We start from the raw sequence: 27,650 nt of genomic DNA on the forward strand, positions 1-27,650 counted from the left end.
ACTTATTCAGGGCCCAATTCTGCAAGGTGCTGAGTACCCTCCATGGGCACTGAAATAAATAATGGCAGAGGGCACTCAGCACTTTTTAAAATTGTGTACTTTATTAAATAGAATTTGGAATCATTTTGCAATCACAATATATTTGACACAATATGGAAAGGTATTTACAATTTTTTTTTTTTTTTTTTTAAACACAGGAAATAGCCATTAGGAGGTGTAACAATTACCATTAAGCTGGCTATACCGGTGCACTGTACCTTATACACTACATATTCGGTGCATTCTTGTTGGCTATTAAAAGCTCATTAAAAAAATTAAAGTCTCCACAATTTACAATATTTTCCATTGAAATAGCATGTTAACACATTTCTTTAATCATTGTGTAACTGTCAAGGGAAAGGACAATTCATCTAGTATGTGCATATACTAGAAAAAAATTATCAGATATAATTTTATTTGTTTTATATTCAGTTTTCTGAAGAAATTCCTGCAGGGAAATGGTTAATCTATTTTTAACTAAAGCTTACTTTTGTAATCTATCCAGTGCTTAGAGTTCTGTCATTGATCTATGATTTATGTGATTTAAACCACCTCTTGGCTGTAACATTGGTTGCTATCCAAGATGCTGAGCTGAATACTAATTACAAGATCAAATTTATGCTGTTGGGCTAAGCAGCTGAAGGAGCTTTCCATGTAGGACTCCCTTAAACCATGCCACCGTTGAGCCTTAGTGAAATATATTTTGGGGGGATGTAGAGGGGGATGCTGAGGGAAAGAGAAACAATGTTACAGTAAAAAATGTATAATGTCCTTTGAAAGCTGTATTTTAAGTATATTGAAGCAATATACAGAACTATATACAGATCGGCAGTGTGTCTGTATATGTGAATGTATGTATTTATAGTAGAACCTCACTATTTCACAGTAATGATTGGGAAACTCATTGAGGAGCACCAAATGATAAGAGCGACCAAACAAATAAATAAGATTGAGGATATTTAATCCCAAAATGTATTTTGTGCCTTTATTTATATTATTTCATAGTATACTAGTAAATGTACTGTAGTATGCCACTCCAGCTCTCGCCTATAACATCTTTGCTGAGAAATGCTCTGAGACCACCAATTTTATAGTGAGCATTATAAGTCGTATGGAAGAATGAGTAAGGTTCTTCAGTTTGTATGTGTGTTATTACCTTGGTAGTGATGGTGGGGAAAGAAGAGCTACTTGAAAAATATTCAACAGAGCGGTTTTCCACTGAAAAATGCAGTTTCACTATAATTGAAATATTTTGCAGGAATGTGTCGATTGACATTTTTTGACAGAAAAGTAAACTAATAAATCATTTTTACTTTCTCATTTTGATGATGTCAATGTTTAATTTCATTTTATGTCATCTTCTGTATTTTAAATATTGATTTTAATATTGCATTTACATTATATTTTAGGTATATTAACTATTTTACATTATAATGTTTTGACATTACCAAAATAAAATTATTTTATATTATCAAAATGAAATGTTTTTATAGGACTATGATGGGGATAGAAGGGGTTAAACGATGTACTGGGCCCAGCTAGTCCCGCTCTTGCAACCCTGCAGAGCACAGTCCAACTGGAGACAGGATTGAAAAGGGAGCAATCCAACTCTGGAGGCTGGAGAGGAGGACAGACCTATCCTGCAGGCTCCTGTCAAAAGGGGCTAGAGATGCCTCCCTGAAGTATCAGGATTGTATTCTGAGCCCGGTTAGGGCTAAGCTTTTGGCTTCCTTTTCTTCTTTGTTTTTCCTTATCTGGGACCAAAAGTGGAGAGAACCAGTGGTAGGAAGTGACCTAGGGAGGGTAACTCAGGGTCAAACATTGGGTCAGAGCATTGTGGAGTGGGTGGGCCTGGGCTCTCCTGCAACAGAGTGGACGCTAACCATTAGGCCTCCTAGACCGCTGAGGACCCTGTTACAGGGACCTTGGGTTTTTTGGGTTCTTGGTGATTTTTTGCCTTCACCTGCAGCCTGGGGTGCAGGTTACTTGCTAGGTTCATCTGAGTCTATCTCACCAAATGAATGGTGCCCCTCAGTCCCGCCTATTCTCTGTCTGGGGCACACAATGGATTAGTCTCCTGAGGGCTGTAGTACTTTAATCTAATCCAGATTACTGGGCTCAGTGCAGTGGTAACTGGTGTAGGGATTGGTAGCCTGGGCTGTACGGGAGGTCAGACTAGATAATCTGATCCCTTCTGGCCTTGAATTTTACAGTTCTTCCAAGATGTTTCTAAACAACATTATTTCAGAATTTCTGTTCCACAAAAAAAATTAATTTTTTGTTCCAATTTGGAACAAAACCAAATGTTGAACTATTGGAATTTCCTGAGGAATGGAAATTCTGTTTTTCAACCTGTTGTATTCTTTGGGATTTTTTTTTAACCTTCATACAGTGGATCTTTGAGCTACTCAGGGATATCGAGGATGAGGGGACAAACTGCCGGTGTGGTAGTCAATGGGGCATGATGAAATGCAGTCCCAAATGCTCTGGAATTTATCAGATTTGTAGAATAAGTTGTTTTGTATGTTTGTATAAGGAGGTTGTGTGTGTGTGTGTGTGTGTGTGTGTGTGTGTGTGTGTGTGTATAGAGGGATATGGAGGAAAAGAAATTCCACTTCTGACTACGTCCTTCCTGTTGAAACTCGCATGTCATATCAGGTGGGAACGTGTGGTTTTTCAGTTGTACAGTTTGTTTTAGCATTGTTTTATCTCACAATGACCTTACAACAGCAGCATATGCCCTCATGACCCCAAGGCTCTATTATTGCAATTCTATGTCTGTATTGGTCCACCCGTGCTTGCAGTTGAGAATGCAGCAACACAATTGCAAACTGACTTGAGATATTTCAATTAGATTATGCTCACCTGTGTTCTTCAGTGGCTGTGCATAATATAGTGGCTTGAATTTAAATTAGCGCTATAAGGTTTTAAAGCCCTTCATAGTATTGGCCCTGCCTACACGTGAGACATATGTCTTGAGCCTTGTTCTACTGGGAATATGTGCTCATGTGCCATCCACGACCCACCATTAAGGGTTACAGCATCATGCCTAAAGTCAGCAGGCTATCACACTTTGGCTGTGGGAGAGCCCTATGGTGTGGAGCTCTTCTGAAATAGGTGTCATTACATTCCTGCTCGCTTAAAAAAACCTTAAAGAGCTTTTTCCAAGGGTGTTTTTAGAATGACCACTATTGGCCTTCCTTTCTTCCTCCTTTTCTAAGGGGGAGCCTCACATTTATTTCTTGTTTGTATTTTTGGTTTATTTACGATATCCTATTTGGTTTTGCTTTGACAAAATCTTGAGTGCGTTTTGTGTGTACATGTTTATGAATACATTAGAAACAAATAATATAATATGCATATACTGATATAAAATATACCTGCACATGTGGATGTGTGTGTAATACATCATTTGGGTGTGTTTCTTTTGGACCAATGTTTTAAAGTCACAATTCCATTCTGCAGAAGCAATTCACAGTGGGCAATTATTCTAATATTTAAGTGTCTAAGTGACTGATTTGTGGTGCATATAGATAGATATCGAAATGCTAGCATTTCCAGCCACAAAGAATTGCTGGTACAACCTTGTACCTGCACAATGGAAGCCATTTTAAAACAAAATCAGGTCCTAGATAAGCCCAGGCACACTCAAGAAACTACAAATCACAGCTATAATTTTAATAAGACCATCTTGTTTACTTACTGTAACCCATAACTAATACTGCATTCCTTCTTATCTTGTATACATGACACCTGCTTTTTCACTGCTTATGCAAGAAAATAATTTGCACTGGAAACAGTTCTGTTTATCTTGAATAAAAGTAAATAAAAGTGAAAAGGGTGTTTAGTTAATCATTGCCCCACTCTAAGAGACTTCAAAGAACTTATTTGCCCAAAACCTCATTAAGTGTGCAGCATATTTTAACACATCTGCCTCCACCAGTATGGCTCATTATAGCTGGCCCAGCACATTTTAGAAGGCATGCAAAAATTCCCAAGAGGGGCACAACTTCCTCTGTGCATGAGATCTCCGTCCCTCAAACCCCACCACCAGCTGTTCTTATCCTACACACACCCATCCTCACTTGTGAACCCTTTCTATTGATGCACTCTGTGGCAAGAAGAAAAGGAGTACTTGTGGCACCTTAGAGACTAACAAATTTATTTGAGCATAAGCTTTCATGAGCTACAGCTCACTTCATCGGATGCATGCAATGGAAAATACAGTGTGGAGATTTATATATACAGAGAACATGAAACAATGGGTGTTACCATACACACTGTAACAAGAGTGATCAGGTAAGGTGAGCTATTACCAGCAGGAGAGCGGGGTGTGGGGGGGAACACCTTTTGTAGTGATAATCAAGGTGGGCCATTTCCAGCAGTTGACAAGAATGTGTGAGGAACAGTGGGGTGGGGCGGGCGGGGGGGAGTAAACATGGGGAAATAGTTTTACTTTGTGTAATGACCCATCAACTCCCAATCTTTATTCAAGCCTAAGTTAATTGTATCCAGTTTGCAAATTAATTCCAATTCAGCAGTCTCTCATTGGAGTCTGTTTTTGAAGTTTTTTTGTTGAAGAATTGCCACTTTTAGGTCTGTAATCGAGTGTCCAAAGAGACTGAAATGTTCTCCAACTGGTTTTTGAATGTTAGAATTCTTGATGTCTAATTTGTGTCCATTTATTTTTTTACATAGAGACTGTCCAATTTGGCCAATGTACATGGCAGAGGGGCATTGCTGGCATATGATGGCATATATCACATTGGTAGATGTGCAGGTGAACGAGCCTCTAATAGTGTGGCTGATGTGATTAGGCCCTATGATGGTGTCCCCTGAATAGATATGTGGACACAGTCGGCAATGGGCTTTGTTGCAAGGATAGGTTCCTGGGTTAGTGGTTTTGTTGTGTGGTGTGTGATTGCTGGTGAGTATTTGCTTCAGGTTGGGGGGCTGTCTGTAAGCAAGGACTGGCCTGTCTCCCAAGATCTGTGAGAGTGAGGGATCGTCCTTCAGGATAGATTGCAGATCCTTGATGATGCGTTGGAGAGGTTTTAGTTGGGGGCTGAAGGTGATGGCTAGTGGTGTTCTGTTATTTTCTTTGTTGGGCCTGTCCTGTAATAGGTAACTTCTGGGTATTCTTTTGGCTCTATCAATCTGTTTCTTCACTTCAGCAGGTGGGTATTGTAGTTGTAAGAACACTTGATAGAGATCTTGTCTCCATCTGAGGGGTTGGAGCAAATGCGGTTGTATCGTAGAGCTTGGCTGTAGACAATGGATCGTGTGGTGTGGTCTGGATGAAAGCTGGAGGCATGTAGGTAGGCATAGCGGTCAGTAGGTTTCCGGTATAGGATGGTGTTTATGTGACCGTCACTTATTAGCGCCATAGTGTCCAGGTAGTGGATCTCTTGTGTGGACTGGTCCAGGCTGAGGTCAAAGTCACAAAGTTCAGCCACCAGGTTTGCCGTGACATTATCGGGGATACTGTTCCTGATGGCTTGTAGTCCATCTTTATGTAGAATGTTGGGGTAGAGGGCTTCTACATCCATAGTGGCTAGGATGGTATTTTCAGGAAGATCACCGATGGATTGTAGTTTCCTCAGGAAGTCAGTGGTTTCTCGAAGATAGCTGGGAGTGCTGGTAGCCTAGGGCCTGAGGAGGGAGTCTACATAGCCAGACAATCCTGCTGTCAGGGTGCCAATGCCTGAGATGATGGGGCGTCCAGGATTTCCAGGTTTATGGATCTTGGGTAGAAGATAGAATACCCCTGGTCGGGGTTCTAGGGGTGTGTCTGTGGCAAGGTGGGCTGGTGCCAAATAGGGAACGCAATTGCTACAAATCCAGCCACTGCTTCTACACACACGTGCATAAGTGTACAGACACAAACCCCTTACTCCTGCTCCTGTGGCCCCTCCCCTGCACATCTTTGTGGTCAGCATTTTTAACTATTTCACTGCTGATTAGAGCAAGTCTGTAAGAAGAAGGGTGATCGTATTATGAAGATCTACACAATCTGCTTTGCGTGACAGGTTATTGTGGGGCCAGAGGAGGGTGACACCACTTATTTTCCCATCTGATCCATGGAGCTAAGAAGCCAGAAGGGAGGAGCGAATTGCACACTAAGGGGAAGCCAATCCTACGGAGGCTAGCACAGTATCCAAATCTTACTGAGGGAGAGCCAAGCCAAAATAGCTGAGCAGATCTTCAGTACCCCACTGAAGAGGAATTAAGCCCATTAAAACAGCCAAGGTGTTTGAGGGGATGAACACAAACCCAAGAAGTCCAACAGAGAATTCATGAACACATTTTGAACATCTGTATAATCTACTATGTTGTTATCTTGTTTTGGCTTCTCAAGTCGGCGGAGTTCAGTTTGTGGGTGGAGCCTGGCAGAGTGCCACTGTATTTTTGTCCACATTTTGATTCTTGGCAGAAGTTATTGCTGGAGTGAGGATGGGAGTGTCAGGGGAACTTCACTCCCCTCCTCCTCAACAAAGAGTGCAGGGATCCTTGGTGACAGTTAGGCGGCTAGTTCTGCGGGCACTAACTTCATACTGGCAGTCTCCATCTCCTAGCGCAGTGCTTCCCCATGGCTGATTTTGTTACTTCTTTTAAGCACTAGTGACTAGTCCTGGGGGTGCCACCTGTGATCACAGGTCTTGCATGCCCCCTGCACTGGCTTTTCTGCTCATCAAGATATTTGTGCTCAATTAGAACTATACACCCAGGGCCTGATTCTGACTTATACTAAGGCTCCTTTAGATTACTCTGGCAATATAAAGGGGCACTGAAGAGGAAGGAAATGTAATATATGTATTGGACCCGTTAAAAAACTTACCATTCAGTGTTTTTAACGGAAGATGAGTTTTTTTTCATAAAAAATTCAATGTTTGTAGAAAATTCTGGGGGCTTTGTCAATAAACCTGAAACATTGTAAAGCTAAGTGTTGATGATTAATAATTTTGATGATTTTTGTTGTTGTTTTCATTAAAATATTTTTGCAGGAAAAATAAACATTTTCCAACTGGCTCATATATATATATATGAGCCAGTTGGAAAATGTTTATTTTTATAGTTTTATATATATAGTTGAGGAGATGGACAATGTGCTCCTAAAGCACTTAATGTTTTGAAAGCCATTATGGCTAGCAGTCACTCAGCTATGTGTCTTATCCTAGTGATGTGAACAGGCTTGTTAAGTATCTTGAGTCGAGTTTTATTATATCATCGCTAAAGGCTGTTCTCTATGGCTGGTGCAAGGGGTTCGGCAAAACGGGACATGGTCAGGGCAATCTTTGGCTGCAGGAACAGTTCCTGCTTTATCTTGCACCTTGAGATTGGCCTGGCATGGAATGGAGGAGGAGGATCAGAGCAGTTCAACAGGGCTTAAAGCCAATTTTGCACCTCATTTTCTGACTTGTCTCTAATAGTCTTGGGCCAAACTCCAGGATCTGACCCAAATATTTTATGTGATTCCCTCCTTTCTCTAAAATTCTAGCCCAATTCCCTTACACCAGGAGCCATGAAAATATGTTCTCAAACATATCTATCTTCATTCAGCCTTAAACATAGCTGCAGGTCCTTGCGGAACTTTGGGTCATCTGCCACAAAGAGCTGTAGTCTATGTGCTACAGGATAATAGCCCGATGGGATAGTCCCTAAGCATTTTCTAACTCACAGCTTTAGAGACCACCAGACAGGAAACCGTGTTTCAGAATGAAATGCTGGGAAAACGACCCCTTTCCGTTCAGCAATGAAATTGCAGACCAAGTTCAAATCACCTAGTAATGAGTGCACTTGTTTTAATATACTTCTTTCTATTAAGGTCGCTTGTGCCTGCAGCTTTTTGAAATGTTGGAATTGATGGAAAAGGAAGTAAAACCCAACCCTCCTTGAATTATCAGCAAATGGTGATGATTATATGCTGGCTGCTGGAGTTCTCTCTTCTGCTTTTGGGACAAGAGACCGTCAGCTTCTCAGCTGATTCTCAGAATTCATTCAGTCAGCCTTGATAGATGGAGGTTTGCTAATCCCACAAATATAAAGCTATCTGAAGCAGGAAGGGTCTGAAGTTTAACCCAGATTGCTGAACAACTAATCAACAGGAAAAGGAACCACAGTGCAAGTCACTCATAATAGAAGCAAAAAACCAGCCCAGTCCATGGGAATATAGTTACCAACCAAATGTTTTCCCTTCAGTTAAAGCACTCACCCCAGCAATTGAAAACTAGAGAGGAATATATACAATAAGCAACAGTAGAAGTTTGGTGTCTGCCTTTACTAAGAGAGTGACTTTTCCAGAAGGCCTAAAATGTCTTGAAAATGCCATTTTATTTTCTTGCACAAAGGGCGTATACCAGGAAGTAATATAGAGTTACACAAAAAGTATATAATTCCTACAACACAAATGAAAATTAATAATGTTTAGAGCTAATCATTTTGATGAACATGAGCACAGAAAAGTATATACCTATTTGTTGACTGGGTGTCCTCACAGAGACGATGAATGATGATGGATCAGCACTCATCTGAACTTGTTTGGATAAAACAACAGAAGCACAAAAGTTATTTCCATAATGTACTTGAATGTGCTTGAAGTACCACAAAATATTGTCTGTTGCGGGTTGTGATAAAAATGATAAATGTTTATGTATATTGAAGTGAAGGGTAGTTTGTGTTATTTGTCTGACTTCTGACATCTTTGATTTAAGAAGCCAATCAGATATTTTTTTAAAAAACACCTTGGTTTACCTAGAAAAGTCTATGCTACAGTGGTGAAATGCCCACGCATCTCAAGAACATGTGTAATGGCTGACACCAGGCTGCATCACTACTGTGTCTGGGACTTGTTCCAAACAAACCAATGGCACAGACTTGAAGAACTTGTGGGAGGTGCCCCAATGGTGCTGTGCGAGCATGTGATAATCATAATATTGATATATGTCACCACTCTGTGTACTTCAGGGAAAGAGCATTTCCACAAGCCAGCCTCAAAATGGGAATGAACGAATAAGATGTCGTTTTCTCCTTATTTTCTTATCAGAAACATTCTAATCCTATTAGTACCAGAAGATTCTGGTAAACGTTATAATAGCCCAATTACAAATGTACCCTGGATCAATTAAAAACTGTAATTACTCTAGTAACATAGGATGACAATGATCATGGCTGGCTATAGCATTTGAACAAATAACAGAAAACTGTATGTAGTTGTCGCGAACATCCCAAGAGTGTCAGGAGGTTGGATTAGGTTCTGAGTTCAGTGGAGCTATGGCAATTTGTACTAATGTTCTGCCCAGAGCATTTAGTTAGTTCATTGTCAGTACTCTTGATTGTAGGGTCAAATGTTTTTTGGTTGAGAATCCTTTGATCTTGTAAGGTGAGTTATTTTCCCCCAATTTAGATGCCTCCATATACGTTACAATTACTTTTTATCAACAGCAGTGAAATCCACACAGAAAACTTGAGGAACATTCTGTGTAGAACATCTTTTCTACATCTTTTAATGCATCCGATGAAGTGAGCTGTAGCTCACAAAAGCTTATGCTCAGATAAATTTGTTAGTCTCTAAGGTGCCACAAGTACTCCTTTTCTTTTTGGGAATACAGACTAACACGGCTGCTACTCTGAAATCTTTTCTTTTGTGTCTCTCACTTTTTTTAATTCGGTACATTTTGATGAAAACAGGAACTTTGAATTTTAAAAGTTCACCTGACCTCATTGTTTATAAACTGTTCATCCATTCAGAGGTTGAAATTCCCTGGCTTTGATATGATTGTTACTGCCATTTGTGACTTTATTTACTTGAGTTTGGAGACTTGCAAGCATATTTGGTTTTAATATAGCTATCTCAGAGAAGCAAACTGTTGACTTAAACCAAATTACTTGTAACACTGGGAAGATGTATTGAATCTCCTTTCCTTTGGCCTGGCACTAAAATCATTTATCCTCTCACCTTCTTTAAGGTCAGAAATCAATTTTCCCTCTGGGGTGCCAAACAGTAATTATTCCCATTAACATGCTATGCCTCTAAAAGCAAAAATTATTTGAAATGAAGTGGAAAATGAGGAAAACAAAATGAAATAATTTGAAGTAGAATACTAACATGGCAAGACTAGCCACCATGGTCAATGTGACTAGCTCAGCTTTAAGGTTAGTTAGAAAGAACTTTGATTAAGTTACCTCAGAGCCAGCCCACAACATTTTGGCCCCCTGAGCCGGGGAGCTCAAATGACACCCCTATGCCCCCTCGCTTGGGCCAAAACTTTGAAAGGTCTCAATTCTGCATTCTTCCTGTTCTACTCCACTCATGGTACTGCTCTGCTACCTATCCCAATAAAGGAGAACTAACAACTTAAAATGCCTTGTTCAAAAATTTTAAGTAACACTTAACTTTCTAACACCTGAACAGCAAATGTAACTTTTGTTGTCTGTATAATAAACACTGGCATTGTTATCTGTTTGAATAATCAAAGTGGTGCTTTCCATACCTTCTTAGTTGCAAAGATTTGAACTGCTTCCTGAAGGTCCACAGTCTGGGCCAGCTCATGCTCTATTGAGGTGGTTGCAAGGCCGACCAGCCTCTCCTGTGTCATTGTGGAGTGTAGATTGTTTTTATTAAATTCAGCTTGGAGAAGCTGTGTTCTCCACTGGCAACTGTTACAGGAAGTGTTAGAAGTATGTGCAGAGCAACAAAAGCATTCGGAAAGAGGATGGTCATCTTATTTGTGCACATATATTCCAGAACAGCCTTTGGAGTTGATCCTGCTGAAATGTATCTTGAAGGGGCTTTCTGTTCATCACCTAAATCACTCGCATCAATATCGCACATGTCGTCATGTGTCAACACTGTCTCTAGTGCCCTGCATTGCTGGTGTAGGTCTTCTTCGGATATAGTGAGGAGTTTTGGAATATCATACAACGTTCCAAATATACTCCTGTGTTTCTTGAACTGCATGAAATGTTCTTCAACTGACTGTATTGCACAATCTAGCACCTGGTTAAAGAATTCAACTTTGAATTGTTGTTTGGGGTCTCTTATAGGATTATCCTGTGCCTCGTAATCAAAATGTCGTCTTCTTCGGTGACTCTTGTATTCTTGAATGGGTGGGAAAATAGCTTCAGTGTGAAGTTCCTCTGCCAACTTCTGTGCACTCTTCAGAACGTTTTGAAATCCCTCATCTGACCAGTAAGACTGTAGGTATGAATTTGCTTTTTCCACTTGTTCCATTGCTCCAGATATATCAAGATCAACACCTTGGAGTCTCTTGCTTACAACATTTATTTCAAACAGTATGTCATGCCACAACACTAAGCCGCACAGAAATTTGAAGTTATGTATGTTTCTGGTGATTCCATTTCCCTCTGCCACTGTTCTCCCACGAACAGTTCCTGTCGTAGCATTATCCTCCATAATGGCAACTATAGCATCATCTATCGTCCCAATTTGGTGTTTGATAGGCTTTATCGCCTCCACTCGACTTTCCTATCATGTGGCACTCAGTGGTTTGCGTCAGAGAGGATGTTCCCAGATGTTGCTTCAAAATTTGCCATCAATGAGTTGATGCAGAGAAAAATACATAGATGCTTTGAATTACATTAAAAAATTCAGCAGCCTCACTAGAAGCTGATGCTGCATCACTGACCAAGTTCAATGAATGAGAACTGCATGGGACAAAAAAAGCTCGAGGGTTTAACTCTCGGATCTGTGTTTGCACTCCTCTGTTCTTTCCTCTCATGTTGGCACCATTATTGTAGCCCTGACCTCTCATGTCAGCTGTCGCAATTCAGGTATCTTCCAGCTTTTTAAGAAGCACATTTGTCATACCAAATCCTGTAGTATCATGAATGTCAATAAATTCTAGAAAATGCTCTCTGACAGTCACCATTGCAGGGACATTTTCACAAGGTTCTGTTGTTGTTACAAAATGCACCATTAAAGTCATTTGTTCCGTACGGCTGATGTCAGGTGTGCAGTCCAGAATAACAGAGTAATATCTTGCTGACTTCAGATCTGCCACAATCTTCTGTTTGACTTTTGTTGTCAGTAACTGTATGATCTCATTTTGAATTGTTTTTCCAAGGTAGTGGTGTGTGTACATTTCTTGGGTGGTGACTCTTCTTAGGTGCTCCTGGAGTACAGCATCAAACTCAGCCATCAGGTCCACAATTTTAAGAACGTTTCCATTATTTGGCACATACAGCTGATCTGAAGTGCCACGCAGGTTTTGGGTAGCAAGCATTGTCACAATGGCAATCAGCCTTTTCAGAACATTTTGCCAGTAAAGAGAGTCTCATGCAATCTTCTCTTGATGTTGATCATTTATGCTGGTCTTTAACTGTAGTCTCATCTCAAGCTCTTTCCACCTATGGAATGCTCTCTGGTGATTTGCTGCCTTCTCATGGAATGCCAGATTTCTAGCCAGATTTTTCCAGTCCTTTGTTCCTGTAGAACCCAATGTGGCTGGAATATTAGACTGGAAGAGTTTTCAACAAAAACAGTATGCAGCATTCTGGGTTTTTGAGTACATAAGCCGTGGTCTCTCCACTTTGTCACCATTGGGGATTTCACACCGGTAATGTGTTGGATGGAAACTTCTATTTTCATTGTCTTTGGGGAACATGAAGTTTTTCACTTGCTGTGGCCCATGCAGTACAAGGAAGTCCCTCAGGCTACTGCTCAAGTGGGTCCACAGTCCTGGATCATCTAGACTTAAGGATCTAAACTCAGCAGCAGCTGTTTCTTGCACCTCCACCACACTCTTCTCTGATCTACACTTTTCTTCAGGAATGTGCATGGTTCCATCCATTTGAGATGGATATATGGATGCTGCAGTAGCTGCCAGGTCACCTGCACTCTGACTAACTGGAAGATCAGGCATGTCCTCATCACTCACATCCTCACTGGGGCAGGAAGGCTCACTGTGAACATTTGTGTCTTTGTATCTCAGGAGAGCTCCTTCCTGCTTAGATAGAAAATCTTCCTTTGCTTTCTTTCTTTTTCTGAATACTGCCCCAGAGGGGTGTTTTCTTCTTTCACTCATGACTGCTGTTCTCTGCCAGATATAGTGGCTCTCAACACTCAATTGAAGGGGACAAATAAATACGCTGGTAGCAGGGCCTGAGTAAAGGAAGATTTCAGCGTCTTAAGGGCCTAACTGGCTCCTACTACTTCAGTTGACTGCCTGTTCTCCTCAAGTGGGTTCAGGGAAGCAGCAGGAAAAAGGAAGCTCCCTGAGAAGCTGGTGTTAATCAGTCCAGGCTCCTGGGGGTGCTAGAGAGGTACATAAGAGGCTCCTCCTCTCTCTCCCTGCAGCTCCTGTTGCTTTCTGTTATTCCCTCTCACCTTTTCTCCTGCCTGCCTGTTATGTCTCTTGTGCCCTCCAGCACAGCACTCCACCACAGCACTCTTGTGCCCTCCAGCACAGCACTCCACCATCTCTGTGCATCTAGAGCAGAGAGAATACATATGCACCAGCCACAGACACAATTTTCTATACTCTGGGTCCTAGTAGTGCCCCCCCCCAACAGTCTGGCACCTGAGGTGGTTGCCTCAGTTCGCCTCATGCTAAGGCCAGCCCTGAGTTACCTGAAGATTTTATATATTATCAAAGTTTCTCTTTCTTGGTCCAGCAAGACGTCAGATGGAGTTTTATTGTCAGCCTGAAAAGACCGTGTCCTTTGTTCTCCAGCCAGGTGTAAAATGCAGTTCCTCCCCTCTACTCTTATAAGGCTCAATCTTGATAGCATTGAAGCCAATGGGCAAAATACCCACAGACTTCAGCGGTGCAAGGTCAGGTCCACAGTCCTCTGAGGCTTTGTGAGTTCAATTTTATTAGCATGTTGTAGATTACCTCGTCCTTTAGTCCAGGCATCAGTACCAAAGTACAATTGTGTTTCAAAGTTCCAGAATATTTGATTGGATTCAATATTTCTATTCTTTGAATACATGAAATTGTTTAACTGCCTTTTTTTGAAATTTGTGTGAGTGCATATCAGTCTGCCTCACCGGCCTTTCTCCCATTTCAGAACTTTCTGGACAGGTTTAAAGGATGGGCCTTCAACTGGATACAAAATCTTGTGCATAAAAATTAATTAGCCGTGCCATTAAATTTATCTTCAACATCACTGAATCTTTTGGAGAGTCCTCATCTCCTTTCTGTGTCTGAGCCCATTTCCTCATTGAAGCAGCAGGTTAACATGTTAAAGGGATACTGTCAACTTGAAATCTGGACAATTAAAAAAAAATGTTAAAAGCAATTTCACATACCACACATGCTTGAGTTTCCCTGCCAAATTTTGCACATATACAATGATTTTCTTATTTCCATTATCATGTCTTTCTTTCCTTGTGAAGTTGCTGTTCAGGCAGAAATGGTACAATTGATGATACAGAAAGGGACTGTCAAATGCACAAGTGAACAAACAAGAATTTTTCCCTTCTAATCTGTTTCATTTATAGTAATTGTTAAGTGTTATGTCTCTCTGAATTTTTTTTAAACCTACCAGAGATCCAGGTCTGATTTTTGTTTAAAGTGACTTTTAGGTGTTTTAATAGACACTTCACTTTAGGGATTTTTGATCACAATTTATAATAAGGTTCCCTTTATAAAGAGTTAATAAGTGATTAATTGATGTTATGAACATGTTACACACACGTAGTATGTATTATAAACTGTTATAAGTGCATTTGTAGTAGGAGTTGTAGAAAGTTATAAGCCATGTTTATAAGCAGTCTATTTACCTGTCGGACTCTATAACAACTGATTAATGATTTATGAGATCATTTATTAATAATTTATTGTCTTTTAAAACTATTTATAAATGGAGGCTGAATACAAAGTGTGACTGGCTTTTTCTCTGATTTCTGGCTGCATACACGTTAGAAAGTTGAATGTACTGCTCTAGTAGATATCCTTCATCTCAAATGGCAAGACATTGCCCATTGGTCAAGTAACCCTTTTTCACACCTATCCACTAATGAAGGTTGCCTGATGCGATGAGAATCAATTTGATCAGATAGCGGGACCCATATCATTAGTAAGGTATCTGCTGTCCCATCCCTATCTATCTGCCGGAGAAGGGTGCTCAGTGTGGTGAGAATCAATACTAGGATGTCATTGCTTGCTACAGCTGTGCTTTCCTCTGTCACCTCGCTGAATGACATAGTTCGTATCATGATGTCAGTCTCGTTCTCTTATTTGCTGAAGGAAGCGTGAGCACACCTAGGAGCGAGCTTGTCTGTGTTCTGATACTTCCATTTTCCTTATTTCGCACACATGCATCTATAAGTTTATAGTATAAAGAGTCTCAAATGACTCCATCTAGTGTAATTGTTTGTATAGCTCAATGGCAGAGTCCACCCAGCTGGAAAACTAACAGGTTTCTAGTTACAAACACAACTTCTACCCTATAAACAACTCTGTAACTGCCTACTAGGAACCTCTGTACAGGCTGTTAGGTCTGTATAATTATGTAGAGACTGATAGACTCTGGGACCCAGCCCGTGGCCTTGGCTAGTAAACTAGTGGATGTGAAACACAGAATGGACTGAATATGAATCTCTAACAGCTGGATCTATTATGTTGATTGGTTATTTATTACTGAAAAAGCCTATTGTGATACAAAAAGTTCAAGGCTAAAGTTAAACCATGGCAGGTCAAACTAGAGAGCTTTATTCATTGTAGTGGCCTTTATTCATTGATGGCAGAATACTTAGTGCCAGTGGTCTTAGTGCTAGACTCTCAAATGTCTTGGCAAAATGAATCCAGTGCACCATATATGGTGTTTTACTCTGCTCTGTGGCTTCCTGCTTTTCACATGAAAAAAGAATTAGACTATCTAAAATGTGCTCTGTATTGTATGTTTTACTTGCTTGTGCTATTTTGATCATTCTCCAGCAAGACAATGTGGTAGGCCTCAAGTAGAACTCTCATGTAAGTAGCCTCTGTTTAGATATTCCTTACTAAGTGATGACTATTCTGATCAGAATGTTGCCTTTTCTGCTGGCCTGAAATAAGAACTATACTGCTGTATTGCAGTCACATCTCTTGATCAATGGAAAAAGAACAGAGCTCCTTGAAACCAGCAGGCTATACTGTATATTCAAGCCTCTTAGATTTCATTAACATTTTGTTAATGAAATAGTGCTTTGTCACAGTCTTGAAAACTTAAAAGGGTATTTAAGCTTCTTCCATGAGTCAATACCATATAATGTCAACATCACCACCAACAGATAATTCAGAGATGTCACACAAAGCATATTTTATACCATTCACAGTCTAGCAAAACGGCATAGCATTTATGTTGTTTAATCCATCTTCAAAAATCTTTTGTTCTGAAAAAGTTGTAAATCAATCTTGCTAGTATTTATTGACACAGAACAGATGTAATCACCATGGCTCTATTGCCTTCAGTGGAGAAACAAAGGATTTACAGCACCTGAGGATCTGGCCCAAAATAGGCTTATGAAACAATTCTTAACACCAAACTTTTCAGGAATATAATGGTGAATGACACATTTCCTGCAAGTGACAATATGGCCAAATTTAAAGTGAAGTAAATAGTCTGAACCATTACAGGACAGCACAGAAACAAGTGCAACAGATTGTAGAAAGATAATTTGAGTGTTAGGTCACATCATGATTTTTGAACTTATTTGAGGAATAATACATTTTCTGATTATAAATAAATGTGCAATATAGAATATGTATATGTCTAAAGAAACATAGCCAGTTTGATCCTATTCAGACTGGTGTAGTTACTATGTCATCCCATGTAAATGATCAGAATCTGTCCCATAGTCTGGTATATGTACATGTCTCTGTAAATGTATATGTCTGAGGTGGTCAAAGAAATCACTGTTGGGATCTGGATATGGTTTTGGCAAAGACAGGGTTTGGGTTCTAGACTGAATCCTGACCAAGGTTTTGGGGGTAGATTTAAGGGTGCTGATTTTTTGGGGACTTGATTTCATGAGGTTTCAGACTAAATTGTGGAAATATCACAAGACCAAATGCCCTCATAAGACTTGGGTTGCATCCAAGAAAACAGGCACCTTCTGGTTTGGAATCTGAAAAGTATAGAAACATAGAAATTGCTGTAATGGATTAATATTTTGTCCCCAAAACTGGCCAGTACCACCTGAGATGCATTAGAGCAGTGGGTCCCAAACAGGGGTATGTGTACTTTGGGCAGAATGCAGAGGTCTTCTAGAGAATACTTGAACTCATCTAGATATTTGCCTAGTTTTACAACAGGCTACATAACAAGCACTAGCAAAGTCGTACAAACTAAATTTCATACAATGACTTGCTTATACTGCTCTATATACCATACACTGAAATATAAGCACAATATTTATATTCCAAATGATTTATTTTAAAATAATATGGTAAAAGTGAGAAAGGAATCAATTTTTCAGTAATAGTGTGCTGTGACACATGTATTTTTTGTCAGATTTTGTAAGTAAGTAGTTTTTAAGTGAGGGGTATGCAAGACAAATCAGACTCCTGCCAGGGGTATAGTCCTCTGGAAAGGCTGAGAGCCACTACGTCAGAGGACGGTGCAAGAAGCACTGCAGTAGGCAGTTATGGAAAAAGCAGCCAGAATGAAGGGTTGAGTTCAGATGTATGTATGCAAATCTACACCCATTCCATCCAAAATCTGGGGTAGGGAGTGTTGACTTGGAGGTTTGGGGTATATCCAGAGTCAAAAATACAGCAATGCTCCAAATTAGCTTCATCATGACATGTTACACAGTAACATTACGCGGTCTGATTGAGTTAATGTGTGTGATATGTCCTCACAGAATCCTATGGTGTGCTTTGTCCTGTGGTTACATAGTAACTCCAAGTCACCAATATAGCTTCTGTGTGCGATATGACATCATGGAATCCTGAGATATACTGTACCATGAGGCCACCTAGATTTTATAGAATTCTTATGGTTCATTCTTTCACACTATTTCTTATCTTCTTTCTTTCAGTCTTTGATCTCTGCATCATTTTCTTGACTTAGCCTTTTCAGTTTCTCAGTATTTCAAACTAATTGTCTAATGAGGTAATTACATATGAAGTTTATATTTACCTTTGTACTTCATAATCATGTTACACTAATATTTTATTCAATTATTGGAAGTGCAATACAATTTTATATAAAAGAAGTAAACTTCAGATTCATTTGAAGAAAACATGGAAGGCTTTACTCCACACTTTGGTTGACTGTAAATACTGTTCTTATGGTTATTTCTTAGCTGCATTATGTCTATCTTGGGTTCAGACTCCCTGGAAACAAGATATAAATTGATGAGCAATTCTTTTCAAAAGAATTCTTGTGCTTCTGTGGTAAAGGTCTGTGTTTTATTCACATTCAAGAACGTTTTAAAAAAAGGTAAGCAGGCAACATGGCAAAAGAAAATATCATAGACTTGCTGAAAGAACCCAGCAGGAAAGAGTATCAGCTCCACATAGACAAAAATGTAACTAAGGGAAAAATAGTTCTAATGCCTTATTAGAGTTGGCGATTCCTGTACATTGAGGTAGTTTGCAGTGTCTTCGTTTTTTAGACTAGGGGATGCTTTCTGGCTTCATTGCACACAGCAGGAAGGAAAAGAGTGTGTGGCTCATCATTTGCAGCTTTATGTTGTTTCACAACTCAGGAACCACATGGGGCATAAACGGATGGCTCTTTTCTGTGAAGAAGTCGGAAGGCTTGCAGTCTTGTTGCTTAGAGTGAGGACAAAATACGGATAGAAATCTATCAATTGGGTGCAAACTAAAAGAACTTGATACAGCATGGTGTGTCCCAGTAGTGTTAAAATAATTATATGATCATTATACAGCTTTTATGAAATACCAGCTGTATCTGATAGCAAATGAAAATGTATATGGCAACAGATAATATGCAATGCATTCAACACATTGTCTGGCTATGCTGGCTCAGACAAAGGACAGGAGACACTGGATGTGGTTTGATTAGACTGCAACTTTATTCCTAAATGCCTGGGAGGATCCAGCAGATACAAATGTACAGTGCAGATATTTTCATAATCATTTACATTTACTTGGAAGGGAGCTGCTGTCAGTTCTCCCATTTTACCCATTCTGGTTCCCAGCCAACATGCTGCTGGGCCTTGCCCCCCTACCCACTCAAATGAGGTTTAAAGGGGGGACTATAAAGGAGCAGGGGGTTGACTCCCTGCTGTACCAGTCATAGGAGCCTCAACCCTTTCACCCCAGTTTCTGCTCCTTTAAAGAATAACTCCTTTAAATCCTTTGTCAATCCATTTTATCTTATCACTGTATCGCTTCCCTATGGAGTACCTGCACTGGACACTTGCCCCATGCTCACATAACGAGTTATGACCTCACAGCCCAACCCCCTTTTCATGTCTGCCCCAACAAAGCTACCAACCCACTGCAGGGAAGATGAAAAATCTTCACCTTGATTTGGCCAATGTGTTGGTGAGGGGAAAAAATTCCTTCCCAGCCTCCCCATGAGAGGAGTAATGTCCACAGTGGATTATGACGTACCTGGTATTTCACTACTTTGCTGAGCTGCTCTGCCTGGTCCAGGTAAAAGAGGGCTCTTCCTGCATCTGTGTGAACCTAAATAGTCCCCCAGTCTCATTCGGTCACCTGGTGCGGGGGGATGGATCAGTGTCCACACGCTGACCTGGTATAGAACAGCCACTGCAAGTCACTCTCTGGCTCTCTAGCCCTTAACGAGGAGCACACCTTTTCCAACAAACCTGAAAATGGCCCCCACCGCTTAATGTGTAGTGAGGTCATTACATTAATGCTAAACAATTGGAATTGTCCCACAAATCCTAGCATATTTGACAAGTCAATTTAAAGCAATAATAAATATACAATTCTAGATGCAAATGAAAATTTGATAGAACAAAGGTTACAAAAGAGAAGGAAAAGGCCATGATCCATCCCAGTCCACCTTTAAAAACCCAACTTGAAGTAAATACATTGAATCTGAAATGTCATAGACAGCACTGAAGTAAATGAAGCATATGACAATGAAAATAATGTTGAAGACTTAAAAGATGTTATTTGCAGTTAAAAAATAAAAAAAGTATTCCACACAAAGTATAATTCAACTATATTGGTATAGTGCCGTTCAGGCAAAAAGTATTCCGAAGTGTGTTACAGATTTAAATTAAACAGTTACAAATAAACATTAAATAATAGTGGAGGCAGAGAGAAATATAGAGTAATAGGGAGCAAGAAAAGGTACTGTATATTTAACTGAGAACTGAAAATAGATGGAGTGCTAATGCAGGGGAGAAATACAGAAAAGCTATTCCAGATGGTAGGAGCTACATCAAAGATTGTTTTTTCACAGACTGTAGTGAAATGGTATGACGAGACAGAGAAGTGGCTAATGTTAGCTGAGCAGTGACAGGAATAGAGAGGTGCAACTTCGAATGAAGGGAACAACTCCCTTAGATGGAACCAACCTTCTGATAAGGGTAGGGGGCACTGATCATTCTTTACTCATTGCAGAGGAAATGGGGATACAGCTGTGAGATTGTCTGTCTCTCTGTCAAGGGTATGATTCTATTCTGTTAATCTCTTACCCTTCTTAAGGATATTGAGATTTATTGACAACAATGACTAACTCTGTGAAGATTTGTCATTGAATTCAGTGCTCATGGAGGTATGGAGATAATAGTGTTGGCCTGAACCACAGAGATGATGTGGAAGCTTCTCCACACAGCTTTGGTAATGCAACTACTCCTGATTTACCACATCTTTGTTGTTCAAATCCTGGCCATCTGCACAGCAGATGCTGCCAATCACATGATATTAAATTGTGGGTTTATGATATGTGCAATTGAGAACCTTTCCTTTCCAATTAATTGGATAAAGTACTTATTGTTAAAACACTGAACTGGAATTCAGGAGATCTGAGTTTAAATTCTGGTTTTGCCATAGACTTTCCTGTATGCCCTTAGACAAATCACGTAGGTCTTGCCTACACAGAGAAGTTGCACGGTGTAACCTAAATTATTTATAAACCAATTTAGTTAAACTGGTGGAAAACCCTATGTAGACACTCTAATTTCAGTTTCAGAGTGGTTTGTTTGGTTTAGCTTAAATCTGTTCCCTATTGGCTTAAGTTAAATTAATAAAAAACAGGTTTATATTGTTTTAAGAGTATCCACAGAGTCTTTTGTATTGGTTAAACTAAATAGATTTTAAATTGCAGATATTAAATTACACCTGTGGTTAAATTGGTGCAAATATGCCTGAAGACAAAGCCTAAATCTCTCTATATCTCAGTTCCCTATGTGTAAAATCAGGCTAATTACACTTTCTTTCTCCCTCAATTTCTCCGTCATCAGCTGTTTAGATTGTAAACTTGTGGGAAAGGGACGATCTCTGACTTTGTAATTGTACAGCACCTAGCATAATGGAGCCATGATCTCAGTTATGGATGCTAGATAAGATTGTAATACAACTAGTAGTAATAATAATTTAGGCAATACATGGAATATTTCCTCAATGTGTCATACCGTAAAATCCATCCTGTGATTTAACTTAAAGCTGAAATAATTTATCAAAAATCTGTGGATTTCTTTACTCTTTATGCTACATTTTGTATAAATTAAACCCCATTGCCTTGTTCAAGGTAATTTGGACAACAGAGCTGTGCAGTTCTCCAGTGTACCAAAAACGTTTATATTCATACCAAGAGGATGCACTGGGTAGAGGTTCAGCTGTCTGGAGCCCATTATGTCTCCTACAGTTTTTATCAATTTTTTTCTAAGGGAGGCAGTGCTCTGTGTGTGAGGGAGAGAGAAAGAGCATTGCCTAGAAGCTTTGGTCATCACAGTGTATAACTATCCCTTATTTTTAGTTGGAGTCTTCTGAATATCAGGTCCCGCTGCAGCTAGGAGCAGTGACCTTTTAGGTTTTGAATCTGCTCTTCTCTGGCAGATGCAAGACTGAAACTTTGAAGGGGAACCCCCTCCTGTTCCATGTAAAACTCTTTGAATTGCCCCATATATGCTTCTGAGGCTCCCCTCTCATATGTAAGATGCTTTGAAGATGAATACTCCATCAGAAGGAAAACATGAAACAAACCTTACTCCCTTATGTCAGGGAGTGCTGTAGAGCTCTCAAAGATGTTCTGTACAATGGTTGCTCTTTGGTGGGTGGGAGAAAACAGGCTGGTTCATCAGCCTGTCAAAGCATCAGAAGAAAATTTCACAGGGCTATTTGTTGGGTGTGTGTTAGGTGAAGGAAATGGATTTGCAATCCCCAGAATATTCAGATACAGCAACACCTAATTCAAGTAAACTTTTGTGTGAAATTTGTTTAACTAGCAGCTTTTAAAAAAATACTTTATTGTTTATAACAAAGATTGCCACATTGTTTAGGGACACAGCACCAAACCCTGCCCTCTCTGCCAAGGGTACAAGATGAACTTTCGTGAGGTGGTACCATGGGGGAGATTTCCGGACAATTTTTAGAAGACTACACAGAGGTATGTACCCCCCAGTGCACTACATAGCCCAGGTCCATTCCTAGTTGCCAGCTGCACCAGCTGTTCAAGACAGGACAGGCCTGCTGAGCAACCACTGCCTGGATCCACTGCCTGTTGATCTTCCACGTAGGAGGACATGGATATAAATGGTTGCAAAGCTTACTTCAGTCATAAGGTTGGAATAGGTGCCTGCAGCACAGCTCAGCTGCCATTCCTTGTCTTGTTGTGGGGACTATTTTTCTCTGTCCCCATGGAAATCCTCAACAGCCAGCCCAGTATGTTACAACCAGGATTTTCTTTTATGTTTTTAGCATGTCATATATATACTCTGAGAAAGTGTAGAGCCCATGAGTCTTAGGAGATTGGGTAGCTCATAGAGATTGGGAAAGGGACACAAAGTCTATCTAATCTGTCCTTATCTGTGTATTTATGTGGTGCTTATTACCAGAGTATCTGACTGTGTTACTGAAGTCTCCGAGTTAATTTCTTCTGGCCCAGGTGAGTGTGTGACCAAAAAACCGTCATTACCATCGGAAGAATGTTACATGGCCTGTGTTGAATGAATTAGTGGTTACATAATAAGAAAAAATAAAATTGATTGTCATGAACCTGTTGGTTAAATTAATCCTGCTTTTTCCAGAGGCAAAGAATAGTGATGGGATTGAGTATAGGAACAGAAGGAGAAGAGAAACAGAAAGACACAAAGTAAAAAATATATATTGCTTTGTGGAAAGTGACGCTGGCTTTCTTTAGATAACCTGGCAACTTTTATGTGTAACTTCCTCTTCCTTCACACAACCCTATACATTTAAAAAGAAAAGGAGGACTTGTGGCACCTTAGAGACTAACCAATTTATTTGAGAATAAGCTTTCGTGAGCTACAGCTCACTTCATCAGATGCATCCAATGAAGTGAGCTGTAGCTCACGAAAGCTTATGCTCAAATAAATTGGTTAGTCTCTAAGGTGCCACAAGTCCTCCTTTTCTTTTTGCGAATACAGACTAACACGGCTGTTACTCTGAAACCTATACATTTAAAGTCATCAGACAATTTAAAAATTGCAAAGAGTAGTCAGAACAAGCGAACAGGAGATGAGTTATTTTACTTTTAAATCAGAAATGAAACAGTTGTAATAAAGGGCATGTATTTCTGCTTTTTCTAGCTTGCTCAGATTTAAATGAGCTTCCAGAATATTTACAAGCTTCAAAGCATTTACATTTTAAAGTAGATGTTCATTCTTTGACATGATGGATTTCCATCAAGTGACTATTCAAATAAACAAAGTAAGTGAGTCCATTCCCAACTGTTCCAGAAAAGTATCACTTTTCTGTTAAATGATAGGCATGATTGTATTCTTTCTATCTTACTCTATGTATCTTTCTGCCCATCAGTCTACGGAGGAATATTGATGGTTGGAATAATTGGTTCTTTTTTGGTATTCTTTTGTTTTCTCTGGGATGTTTTGATTTCTTCACTGAGTCGTTTTCGGTTTTATTTGTGTCATGATCTGGTTGTTTTAAAATTTACTAATTCTGGTAGAGCTCTGAGTGTAAAGAAGAGGCAGTATTTTGATTTGCTGTGCAAGTCATGTACTGGTATCTGGTCTCTCTCTATTTATCTTTTTGAGTTGAAATTTCTCAGTTGTTACTAGCTATATTTAGCAAGTGAACTCAATCTCTCTCCTCTGTTATTTTCTATCTGTCTCTGGCTTCAAGGGCTGGTTGTGCACACTACAGTGGATAAATGCAAGAAAATCTAATAATGTCTTTCGAGTACAAACATTTATCTAGTAACATATTTTATTTTAACTGTTAAAGCAACTATATAATCACTACTCCATTGTTATAATTGGATTTGGAAGTGTATTTGCGCAATTTCATTATATCGCTAGCATTTTGTAGGTTTACTCAGAGTATTTAATAATCTCGTAATTTCTACTTGGAAGTATATTTTATTTCTACTGTATGCTCAGTTTTTGTCCTTCATACATTTACACTCATTTCCCATGGAAAGATCAAGAATATAACATATTGTAGGATCTTTTCCTCCACTGAAAACATGGTTGGGGATGTACGGTTTCTGCAGAAAGAGACTGATCCAGCTCCCATTGGCATTAGTGGTCTTCTTTCTGTTGATTTTACTGGGAACTGGGTCAGGCTATGAGGTTGTAAATTGCACACAGTCTTCTAACATTTGTTATATAGGACATACAAACAACATACAGGAAACTTTTAGTGAGTCTCTGTTGAAGAGATTAAAGTGATGAATATTTCAGGATTCCCATAAACAGGTTATGGACATATGGTATATACTGCTAAGCTACAGTTGCTTGAAAAATGGGGAAATTTTTCACTAAAAAAATCATGAAAATTGCACCCTTTTTATTGAAAAATTAAAAAGTTGATTTTTTTTGACTAGCTTAATGCTAAGTCCATTCACGCCTACAACGAACGCTTAATACAAACAATCTTCTTTCCCCCACATACCCTAAACTAGAAAATCTTTCCATTTTAGTGGAATTATTGTCAGCAAATTTCATGTCCATATATTCACAAATACAATATGTAGGTATTGCCAGTATCTCAATTTTGCAATCACTGGATATTAATTACTCATTCCTATATTACATTATTTTTTAAGTATTGTGGTTTGCTTTTTAAGGAATTATTTTTCTCTTCTGCATTGCTGCCACTCTACTGAGTAAAGATTTGTTGCTTTAGTACTGTATATCTCCCCTTTAGGGGATTACTGATTACTGGCAAACCTCTAACCTACCGTTTTAGTGGAAGGTTATTGAGAAGGTGATGTGGGATCAGCTGTAATTGCTACTTAAGGTCATGAGTGTCCTTGATCTCTAGTGGCCAGGTTTTAGATATGGGGTTTTAGCACAGAGATGGTGTTGGGATCTATGGTTGAAGAGCTCCTTGTGTGTTAGCTACAGACTCAAGAAGTGTCCATACTGGTTTGTTAGATGTCAGCACACTTTGACATCACTGCTTACAAAGTTTTGCAGACTCATCAAACTGAGTAAACTGAAAGTAGATGGAAATGATGTAGGAAAATAAGGACTGCTATACTGGGTCAGACCAATAGACCACCTAATCTTGGCTCTATGCTATTGCACATTTTTATCAATGACCTGGAAGAAAACATAAAATCATCACTGATAAAGTTTACAGACAACACAAAAATTGGAGGAGTGATAAATAATGAAGAGGACAGGCCACCCTACTTAGTGAATTGCTTGTTTTCTATGTCAGTTACCCCAAACTCCAGGTTTCACTTAGTGGTTAGCTGCTTGTCCTACACCTGATTTGCTCTGTACTTTTTTCTTTCAGATTAGTCCACTAAATATGAATTGACAAACCTAATCCCTTCAGTGCCTAACTCCAACTCATTTCAAAAATCCTTTAATAAGTGCTTGCCTGTCACTGCCTCTCTTCGCAGCTCAAGAATGATGTATGTAGTTGGGGAAAGCTTCTCAAGGAATAGGTTAGTGCAGTGAGTATGACTTCTATTGAGGATATCCAGCCTTTGAGGGAGATTTTCAAAGACACAAAGAGCAGTTAGGTGCCCAACTTCCATTGAAAAGTCAATGAGAGTTGGGTGCCTAACTCCCACTTCTGCCTTTGAAAATCTGCCCCTTTGTCAATGAGGGTCAGTCTCAGAGTTGTATTGGATTTCAGCATTGCTTCTGGAATCTTAAATGTCAGTTCTGGCACACAGTGCCATTAAATGTCTATGACTGGCCCAGGGACTGTGATTTTCCTGTCTGATGTGGACCTTGCGTCAGCATGTGATGGATCACCATACTTTTGTATCCTAAAGACTAGATTAATACAATACACTGTATTTGGAATTATCCTTGAAAAAACAGAGATGGAACAAGCCATTATATTATGGATCTCTTAAATTGTCAATGCTCCATCCTGTGCTCTAGCTACTTGTTCACACTTGCTTCCCCATGTAATTCAAGGTGTTATTTGTGATCTGTAAAGCATGGCATGGCCTGGGACCTCTAATGTAAGAAAATGACCCTGTCCCTATATCCCATTGCAGGAGTTATGATCCACACTGGGTTACATTCACTGTCGATGCCAAAATTTTAAATTGTCTGTGACCAGCAGCAGAACATTCTCCTTAGATTCCACTCTTTGTGAAACCTCAGGAGCCTACTTGAGCTGGACTTTTGTTGAGTTTCAGGGCACAACATAAGGCATAATTGTTGGTTGAAGCTTTTGACTGAAAGTAGATCAGCTGAATAGTTTGTGGTGGGGGTTTGTCTGATTCATTTAGTGAACAGGATCTTCTATTATTGATCTTTTACTAAATATAAGCTTTTTAACTGAATGTTGTAAATAATAATTTCATGAGGTAATATAAAGCACCCAAATGCCTGATACAAATTTCTAACTAAATACATACTTTGCTGAAGATGTATATATAATCTCCATTACAATGAATGGAATCTGTATTCCTGCATCGAGGGGACATTCCTCATCAAAGGTGAAATTTTGCCCTTAGAGGCATATGTGCAACTTCCACTGAAGTTTTGTCAGAAATTAAGTACTGTTTTGCCACTTTAAAAGCATGGTGACAGCAGAACATTCTTTTAGAAATGACTTCGTGAATTAATTGCAAATTACTTATTAATGAAGCAAATATTCAGGTGTCACATGAACTGAACTACAAGATATGCTTAATGATTATTTTGTGAGAAAACAGTTTAGTGTTTGTTTGATCCTCATAGTGTTAACAGCAGTAGGAAAGGAGGAAAGTATTTGGTGTCTGACTGGAAACTTGAAACGTGCAACAGCACAGTATGAGAAAAGCAGCATAAAATACCAAATGGCTGCCAAGTTGGTGAAGAGATTGAAGAAACAGGAGAGCACTGACAAGTCTGAAAAAACCAATAATGACTAGATATTAAAATATAAAACCTTTTATTAGTGTGATGCTGAGGTTCCAGGTGGAAGTCATCTAAGGTCAAGAAACCAAAAAGCGAAGGTTCTTATAGCAATGTTAACGCAGCCACATCCTGCGCCCTGAAAAATGGGGATGAAAGCGTTTACCTCACAGAGTTAAATGAACATTTAAAAAATTTCTTC

The 27,650-nt window shown here is 39.5% G+C and overlaps 1 long non-coding RNA gene across 8 annotated transcripts in view; it reads left to right on the forward strand.

The window, feature by feature from the left end:
* Positions 1-27,650, forward strand: part of LOC119567118 — a 155,656-nt gene that overhangs the window by 50,717 nt on the left and 77,289 nt on the right. For 6 of the 8 annotated variants that reach the window (XR_006283801.1, XR_005226893.2, XR_006283803.1 and 3 more), the window contains exon 3: positions 22,436-22,542. The exons of the other annotated variants lie outside the window; for them this stretch is intronic. This is a non-coding gene — a long non-coding RNA (uncharacterized LOC119567118). The remainder of the gene's footprint in view (positions 1-22,435; positions 22,543-27,650) is intronic. 8 annotated transcript variants of the gene reach the window in all.

This window comes from Chelonia mydas, chromosome 9 (genome assembly GCF_015237465.2).
Source record: "Chelonia mydas isolate rCheMyd1 chromosome 9, rCheMyd1.pri.v2, whole genome shotgun sequence".
Taxonomy (NCBI): domain Eukaryota; kingdom Metazoa; phylum Chordata; order Testudines; family Cheloniidae; genus Chelonia; species Chelonia mydas.